A 10,193-nucleotide genomic window follows, 5' to 3' on the forward strand; every position below is an offset into this window, starting at 1 on the left:
TGGCCAATCTAATGGTGCTGGAGCGCCACTTATGGCTAAACCTCACAGAGATTAAGGAGGCTGACAAGGTTCCCTTCCTCGACTCCCCGGTCTCCCCTACGGGGCTTCTTGGACCTGCCGTCGAAGGGTTTGCAGAGCGATTCACCGTGGCTCAGAAGTCGTCCCAGGCCATGCGACACTTCTTGCCGAAACGCTCCAGCTCTGCAATGGCCACCAGTCGCCCCAAGCCTGCAGCAGCCAGCTAAAGCTGCGCCATCGCCCGTTCAGCCTGCTCAAAAGCCTGAGCCCCGACAGCGCTCCCGGTCGGCCAGATGCTATCCCTTTCCAAAGCCCCAAGGACACTGGCCCAAGCTGAACTTGGACCCTGCGCCCCCGGCATCGTCCTGATCCGCTGGAAAGGAAGAGGAGGGGGCAAGGTCTCGCAAGCGCCGGACCACCCCAGAAACGCCCTCTGTCGTGCCCTCAAGCACTCCGTTCAGTTCTGGGTGCCAGTGGCAGTATGTTTGTTCCAGAAATTGTTGTGAATCACGGGACCATTCTAAAAGCGCCTTCACACATAACCGATATTCTTATAATAATAATAATGCATATTTTTTAAAATATCACATTAATTTATTATTATTATTATTATTATTATTATTACAAGATGTACTTCTTAATATAAGAAGGCCCGTTCAGCCTGCTCAAAAGCCTGAGAAGCCTGAGCGCTCCCGGTCGGCCAGATGCTATCCCCTTCCAAAGCCCCAAGGACACTGGTCCAAGCTGAACTTGGACCCTGCGCCCCCGGCATCGTCCTGATCCGCTGGAAAGGAAGAGGAGGGGGCAAGTTCTCGTCATAACCGCTGTGATAGCGAAAAAAAATAAAAAACAAACATTTTCAAAAAGAGAGCAAATTTTCTCTTCCAGTTATCATGAGTGTCGAGTCCCTACACGGCGACACACTCATGGCCTGGCGGGCCATCCCCGGAGTGTCTCATTGGGTTCTGGGGATTATAGAACAAGGTTATTCACTTCAATACGCTCGAAGACCCCCGCGGTTCAACGGCGTGGTCTCCATCTCAGTGCACAGCAGGAACGCTCACATTCTGCGAGCCGAGGTAAAGAATTTGCTGGCAAAGGGAGCCGTAGAAACAATTCCACCAGCTCAGAACGAGTCAGGCTTCTACAGCCGTTACTTCCTCGTCCCCAAAAAGAAGGGCGGCCTGCGGCCCATCCTCGATCTCAGGCGCCTGAACCGTGCCCTCATGAAACGGCCGTTCAGCATTACTACATTGAATCAGATCCTCTCGCAAATCCACCCAGGGTTTTAAGCCAGACCTACAGTGGTTCAAGTCAGGCGTGACTATGGGATTGGTTTACAGAAGGAAAGTTGTCTCGACAGACGCATCCAACACAGGTTGGGGAGCTCTGTGCGACGGCAGACCGACCTTCGGCTCCTGGACGAACGCAGAAGGCCAGCTACACATCAACTGCCTCGAACTGACTGCAGTATGTCGAGCTCTTCAGACCTTCTTGCCAGTCCTGAAGGGACACCATGTGCTAGTCCGATCAGACAGCATGACGGTGGTGCCATATATAAATCGTCAAGGCGGGCTCACCTCGAAATGCCTTTTCGAGATGGTAAAACACCTCTTGGAATGGGCACATCTCAACCTGCGTTCATTGAGGGTAGCTCATGTGCCCGGCGTACTGAACCAAGGAGCAGACATGCTATCTCAGAGCAACGTCTCCCCAGAGGAGTGGATGCTCCACCCACAGACGGTTCAGAAAATCTGGGAGATCTTTGGCAAGGCAGAGGTCGGCCTCTTCGCCTCAAAAGACAACTCTCACTGCCAAACTTATTTTTCGAAGAACAAGGACGCGTTGGTCCACGATTGGCCCAACCTCCTCCGGTATGCTTTTCCACCGATCACCCTGATCCTCCAGGTAATCAGGCGAGTCAGGGAGCACAGACACAGAGTGTTTCTGGTGGCCCCGCTCTGGAAGAACCATCTCTGGATCTCAGAGCTATCTCAGCTGCTGACAGCAGCTCCGTGGCCCATTCCTCTGAGGCAGGACCTCCTCTCTCAGGTGAACAGAACGATTTGGCACCCCCAGTCCGAGCTGTGGGCACTGCACCTATGGGCTCTCAACGGGAATCAATAGATCTCCCAGAGAGCGTCCTGAATACTATCTCACAGGCTAGAGCCCCGTGTATGAGACGCCTCTACGCCCTTAAGTGGTCGATTTTCTCCGCCTGGTGCGAAACCCGCGGCGAGGACCCAATAACATGTGACATATCGGTGATATTGTCCTACTTACAAGAGCTGCTGGACAAGGGCCGCTCCCCTTCCATGGTCAAAGTCTATGTGGCAGCTATAGCAGCTTCTCACACTCCTATAGCCGGACAGTCGTTGGGCCGGAACATCCTAATTGTCCGTTTCGTGAGGGGATCCAGGAGGCTCCATTCGCCCCGGCCCCTCACGGTCCCTACATGGGATCTGCCCATGGTCCTGAGAGCCCCTTTGAGCCACTTCAGTCTGCGAGCTTAAAAACACTGTCACTGAAAACTGCTCTGCTGCTGGCGCTAGCATCGGTTAAGCGAGTAGGTGACTTGCAGGCTCCCTCGATAAGCCCTGTCTGTCTTGAGTTTGGGCCTAACGACTCCAAAGTCGTACTAAAGCCAAGATATGGGTATGTCCCTAAAGTGCTCTACACGCCATTTAGAGCCCAGGTTATTACTCTCTCTGCGCTACCTCCTTCTGAGGAGGACCAGGAGTTTAACCTTCTCTGCCCAGTCAGGGCATTGAGAATTTACATCGAGCGTTCCGCCCCCTTCAGGAAGTCGGAACAACTCTTTGTATGCTTTGGCGGCTGCACCAAGGGGTCCCCGGTCACAAAGCAGAGGATCTCTCGATGGTTAGTTGACGCTATCGCACTAGCTTACTCCTCCCTGGGCCTTCAGAGTCCCATAGGAGTGAGAGCCATAGGAGTGCCTGATTCTTCAGGAACGCTCTTGGCCCTATTACTAATGCTGAGGCTGTACATACGACCGTTGGAACGATTATCTGAAGGCTGGGCTGACCTCAATGAGTTCAGCCCTCTTGCCTCCTCTTGAAACCGAGTAAGTTTTCCTCCATTGTGCCCCAACAGATTCCTGCAATGAGATTTATAATGTCCAGCTCCTCTAAATAAATCAAGTTTCCGGAAAATCCCACTGCATGTTGCTTGCTATCATGTACAGTAGTGCAGTGTGTTGCAGGGTTTGATGGGGTATGATGGAGAGAGCTGTAGGGACTGCTGCAGACACAGCCTCCGCACTGCAGCACAGACACACACACACACACACACACACACACAGAAATGAATAATAAAGGATAAGTGATTCATTGGGTGCTTGTTATTAAAGTTTCTGTTTGAAGTGAGTGGGAATAGCCCTTAGCTGGCACTGTGTGTGTATGTGTGTACTATATAGTCTCGCTTTGTAGACCTTGATGCCAGGCTGACATGTCTTATCTGCTCATATATAGGGCAGAGTACATTCATAGCACTCATGATTGCTCAATAGTTGAGTAATGATTTTGCTAAAACATCGAAATTAATATCTGAAAAACACAATCAAGAGCAGCTCACCCTGTTGGTAGATTTACAGAACGTTCCTGTGCCAAATCAACAACATTTGTTCTGCTTCTGCTGTCCTTTTTTTAATGTAAGTGTGTTGTGTATGCACCACTAGCATAACCAAGAATGAAGTAAAACAAAAAAGACTGCTTTCAGCCAGTTTATCAAGCAGTCACTCATTATTTGGACAAACAGATGTCCTCATAGTCACATTGGTTGCACTAGATCTACCTTTTTCCTATAGCAAACCTACTGTGTTTTAGATTATGGGAGACACTTCCGGTGTGGGGATGTTCCACTTCAAAAGACTGAAAAAATCTCTTAAAATCATAAAGTTGCGCTACAAATAATAGAACGAGCTGTACATTTGCCTTCATGTTCTATTTTCAGATGAATAATAATGTAATGCTTGGTATTTTACTGTGTTATGGTACAACAAGAATATCTATGGCAAGAGCTCTTTTCAGTCCACTACATTCTCTCCCCATGATCATTTTCTCTTTTCCTTTGTATTCTGCTGTACAATATGAAAAAGATGACATATACTGTGCATTTGTGCTCTGCTCTCCCTATTCTGTTTACAATATAAACCATGCATAATTCACTGGAATGCACTAAGAATATCTGTGTTTGTCTCCAAATACTTGTTCAAAAGTTGCTGTACAATCTGTTAAAATAGCTTTTTTTTTTTTTTGCAACACATATGTCTGATATTTCATTGTTATTTATTAATTTATGTATTTATTTGTTTATTTGTATAATATTTATTTAATATTTACTTAATTATTCACTTAATGTTTTTTTGTTTTTTTTACTTTTATCTATTTATTAAAGGGGGCATAACACACACAGTTTCACCCAATCTCATGTTAATCTTGAGTACCTATAGAGTAGTACTGCATCCTTCATATCTCCAAAAAGTCTTTAGTTTTATCATATTTATAAAAGAAAGTTACAGCTTTACCATTCTCTCGGGAAACAGCCGAGCTCCTGGAGGCGCGCCGTGTGCGGAGCTAAAGAGTGACGAGCACTTGGGCGCCGAATGCCAACAAAACAGACATTTGATGCCGTTTCACTTACCGTCTGCAGTTCTGAGAACACACTTCTTTGGATTGGAGACATTCTTCCCGAGCAAGCCGGATGAAGCGAGTTGATGGGCGCAATCTTGCTTTCACTGTGGTCGATGCGTTCGCGGGCGCGTTCTTCTGGGAGAAATGCCCATACAAGGAGTTCCACCCTTGTCTATGCCATGAAGAGCCACGATCGAAAAAAAAACTCTCCGAAACTTGTACGATTTTTGGCACAGAAATACTCCGTCATACATCCAAATTGTTTTTTGAAACTTTGTCCATGTTTAGCATGAGAATCCAACTCTTTAACAGTGTAAACAACTGTTCCTTGTTTTCCCTCTTGTGTTTCCATGCCCTTATTTGGTTTTCCTGTTCCTGCTCCCTGATTGTTTCCAATTTGATTCCAGGTGTGTCTCGTCTTCCCCTGATTGAGTTGTATTCTTAAGGAGTGTTTTGTTCTAAATTCTTTGTCTGGTATTGTTCGTCCTTGTTCCTCCACAGTAGCTGATCCTTGACAGTTTACTTGATTGTTTATTTACTTATGTATTTATTCAAGCATGAAATTGACTTTATTTTTTTTATATATATTTTTTTTTCTGTCTGCTTCCTTTGATGTAACATCTTGGGTAATCACTGTGGAAGCATTTGGGACCATGTGTGTCCTTGTGTTGCCATTATTAATTATTATGCCATTATATAATAATTACCATTGTTGTTAATATCCTCTTATAGTTGAGAATTTTACATTTTTGGGTGGCTCCATCCGACATATAGCTTATTTATAGTTGTTTCTGCATATTAAGCTGGAATAAGACAACATATTTTACATTAAAAAAAATTTTTTAAAAAGGCAGAAAGTCTTAAACTTCATAATTTATTTATTTATTATTATTATTAATTATTTTATTTTTTTTGGTGTGTTTCTGGTGTTTGCCATTGGCCCAAAACAGGTTGTTTTGATAGTTACGCTGTGATACCTGTTTTAATAAACTATATCACACCACTGTGTTTTCATAAAGGCATCAGAGCAGTTTCTGCTTGGGAAAAGCACTAGATGTAAACTCTATTACCAAGGGGAGGATTTAGTGCCCTATTCTCTATCAGAGCTAGAACCTTATCGATTGAGACTGAAGAAGGCTTTGTATTCCCAGGTCAGAATAAAGCACCGCTTTTTCCATCCCAGAATCAAGCTCAGCGTGTGAAGAAGGGCCAATAGCCAGCGGGTACTTGATATCTACGTCCTATAATAAAAGCATAGCATGAATCTGAGCAAAAAAGAAGGGATGAATAAAAGTGCTGACTGCCTGCTGACTAGCTGCAGCTCTCCATGTCCACAGCATTGTGATTTATTTGTTATCCTCCCCCTCCTCGAGCTGCTGGAACTTTCCAAAGCTTTTCAGCAACTTTGACATGTTTTTTTTATTTTTCTTCATGCCCCACTTATTCTGTTATGATCCTCTCTCTGAGGTGTGAGAGGAAATCTCCACCTGTTATCAACACCTGCTATGTAGTCTGGCAACTCTTTTATTCTTGAAATGAAATCAATTTTGTATTCTTTTATTCAATGAAATCAATTTTGTATTCTTTTATTCAGATGCTGCTCCTCTTTATTATTATTATTAATAATAATAATAATAATAATAATAATGTTTATTATAATGTTGTTAATAGTTTATGGTTTTTATTATTTAATTAATTATTATTTTGTGAGTTGACTGAAAAATGGTTACTCTAAATATAACTAATTTAAGTTTACTTTTTGTATTTATAAACAGGATTGATTTCTTCAAGTTTTTGAGCTATTTCTTCAAGCACATGCTGTCACAAGCAATAAAGTTATTATATTTTATACTTTTTTTTTGTTTGTTTTGTACTGGAGTGTCCAGTTACTAATTGGAAAATATTTATTAATTCATCTAATCCTCTGCATCATTAGAGCCCCTATAAGTGAAGAGATTGTATGTCTTCTTTATTTTCCATGTGTTTTTGCTGACATTCTCTAAAATAATGTTTTTCACATTTCCATATTTCATCAGTAAGGAGTAGCGTAGGTAGAATGAAAAGGTTTTTTGGGTTACGGTAGGAAACATTTATTATGAATTTTATTACAGTTTGTCTCACACAGTGATGCTTTGCTTGACTAATTATCATTCATAGTATGTGTATCTATATTTATATTTTATTATAGTCATTAATATTGAAAAAAAAAGAAAACAATTTGGCCATAAACTCTACAAAGTTTTCCTTATTTTTAGACATATTGCTGACTGTTTTAATTTTATTTCACCTCCTATCAGAAGATTACAGGCAGCTGATTAATATAATGATTACGGACATGGGCATCTGAAAACCCTGCTAATTAAAGACAATACAAAAAGATAATCAGACAGTATAATCAGGGTATTAGCATGCATCTATAAGAATAAAAACTTCATTAATTCCTTTTGACTAATTACTTATCTGTCAGGGTTCTGCCCTGACACCCTGTTTGTTTTGTCTTTGTTTCACGTGTCTATGCTTGTCTTATATGTCAGCTCATGGCTTTGCTGTTTTTGTTGTTTCAGCCATCTGCTTCTCTAGTCCCTCCTCCTTGTTTCCTCTATACCACACCCTCTTGTTAGCCCTCCTTGAGTCCTTGTTAGTCTAATTGCTCTCACCTGCTCCTCATGTGCCTTCCTCCTTATTTATTCTTTGTTACTTTATGCTGGGTACACACTAAAAGATTTTTAAAATCTTATAAGATCTTCAAAATGTGAGAGACCACAAACATGAGGACAAAACATCCTAGATTTAACCATTTTGCTCCTATAGTGTGTGGTGTGCCGCGATGTTCCCCCCACACATCAGGATTTCTGATTCGCGATCGGGGCGCCTCCGACGTTCTTCCGAGCAGATTCAGTCACTCTTAACACACCTCACACCACAGGAAAATCTGATAAAATAATCTTTAGAACCACCAAGATAATCGGGACATTACCTAGGATTGTCGGAAGGGGAGAAATCGGCCCGATTATCTTATGGTGTGTACCCAGCACTACTTTTTATCAGTTCTTTTGTTTTATTTATCCCCCTGCCTGCATTGGAGTAATTTATGTTGCATTGGAGTAATTTATGTTCCTGTGGAGCCTTGTCCTGTCTTGTCTCTTTGTGTTGATAGAGTTCCTGTCCTGACCTGTTCCCGTGAGTTCCTGCCACTGGTTCTCCTTGCCTGGTACTTGGTCCGATTTCCTTTGCTCTCGCACAAAACCTGACGCGTGCGCTCAGATACACAAAAGTTGTCAAAAGTTATCATTGTGCACTTTTAAAAAATGTCTCAAAGCAGATTTGTTCACTAAAGGCCTTTCCTTGTTTTTTTTTATTGTTGTATTTTTGTTTTAACATAAACTGGTTATTGCTTTACTACTTATAGATACTACTTTATCTCTTTTATGTTTGAATTTGTATTTTCTTTTCTGTGAATGCACATATGCATCTCTCTGTAATGCTTGGATGATTTGTACATATAAATAACCTCTGTCCAACTGGTTTGTTCTCTAAGCAATTTATCTAAAAACAACATATTATAGCCTATGGCTCTAAAGACTTCATATAAAAGATCAATGTTATGTCATAATATGTCAGATACCTCAACTGAATTTAAAATAATTGCAATAAATTCTCAGTTGGTATGATGGCAATAGTAACAATTCCTATCAAATCAACATCAAATGCAAAAATATACGTAAATGATGCAAGATATGTGCATCTGTTTGGAAATTTAAATTTTAAATCCAGTGTTTGTTTTCAGTTCTGATTTTAGTTAGAGTTTTTTTTTTATGAAAACCCTATAGCTACACATTCAATGGTACTCTCAAACAGTGAATATACAGTTATATGACAGTTACATGTAATTACATTATCTGCAAATGCATTAAACCCATATAATATAATGTAGTAATGTTATGACAAATATGGGAAATTCATTATAGTGTTATATTTGGTCTCCACATCTTAAGTATAGGGAATAGTGCATCTGACCCTTATCTAAATCTGTCCTTAATCAGAAGATGTATTTATTTATTTCAATCCAAGTGCACAATAGGCTATACACTCTTAAAAATAATGGTGCTTCAAAAGGTTCTTCAAGCGATACCATAGAAGAACCATTTTTGGTTCCACAAAGAACCATTCAGTCAAAGGTTCTTTGAGTGCACAGGACAGTTTGAGTGAGAGGAGAGACCATAGACTGTATAAAAACAGGGACAGACATGTTTTAAGTGCGCACACACTCTCTGGGCGAGAGCAGCGTGTATCTGAGCGCGCGAGTCAGGTTTTGTGCGAGAGCAAAGGAAATCCGCGTGCCAGCGGGGAGATTCGAGCTCGTGCATTATATTAATGTGCTTTCGCGTTACAATAATGCACTCTCGACATTTGTCATTAAAATAACGCCATAGTCTTGCCGCTTCCTCTGCTGCTATTCTGCCAGTTGATGTCCAAGGCTGTTCCAGTGGTGTTCCCTAGCTGTCTCTCTCTGTGAACTGTGTTCCTGCCGTTGGATCACCTGCACACCTCACTACCCTCTTGTATCTCTCTGTTTTGTAATAAATCCTTGTCACTCACTCTGCAATTGGGTCCTCCTTCCAGATCCCTGACACTATCTGCTTTACAGTAAATATAGAAAAAAAATTATGTATGCACAGAGTCACAACCAGACACTAATCTGTCATGTACTGAGAAACAGGAAGTAGAGAAAATAATAATTCACTCAAGTGTGTTCTTCAAGTCTGAATCTATCCTGAAGATGTGCAGATCTTCTGCAGAAGCCTTCAAGAGTCAGTGCAACAATGCCTGTCTTTAGCAGATCTGAGGAAGACTTTGCACTTCAGGAACTCGAGCTGCGTCGGAAAACGCTAGGGGAATGCCCTTCAGCGTGACCGGCTCTGAACCTCGTGTGTAATCAGACCTGAAGGTGGCCAGCCTTTCAGACTGTGTGTTCCTCCCTGCCTGCGTTTCATTACGGGTGGGGATACACACAGTTTGTGCGTTGTCTGCCTGGGAGCGGAGCATGCTGAGTCAGCTCTTGAGAGAGCTGACTGCCCGCATTGCGAGCGTCTTCCTATGCATGTTCTCTGCTCCCGGAAGGCACTCTTTGCTTAGGGTGCCTTCGCGAGCGTTCCCCGCGGTGCGGCGATTACGCTCGTGGGGTTCGCAGCTGGAACTGGTGGAGGTAATGGAGACGGGCGAGTCCCTATCTTCTTCCTCACCCGCCAGATCCAGCGCTCGCTCACCGGGATCGGAAGCCCGTTCTGCAGTTACTTCCCCCCGGGGAGCGGGCTCGGCGCTCCGCCTGTCTTCCTCCGAGGAGGGTGATGTGGTGGGCGTCGATGAGGATTCGCCCCCTCAATCGCCCCAGTATGAGGAGCTTTTGGAGGTGGTAACTCGTGCCGTGGCCAAACTAAACATCGAGTGGCCCGCCGAGAAAATGGCTGAACCGCAGAAAAGCAAGTTGGATGAGCGGTTTTTGCGAGTTAAGCCACCACCTCC

The sequence above is a fragment of the Sinocyclocheilus rhinocerous genome, unplaced genomic scaffold (assembly GCF_001515625.1).
Source record: "Sinocyclocheilus rhinocerous isolate Xijiao unplaced genomic scaffold, SAMN03320098_v1.1 scaffold666, whole genome shotgun sequence".
Classification (NCBI taxonomy): domain Eukaryota; kingdom Metazoa; phylum Chordata; class Actinopteri; order Cypriniformes; family Cyprinidae; genus Sinocyclocheilus; species Sinocyclocheilus rhinocerous.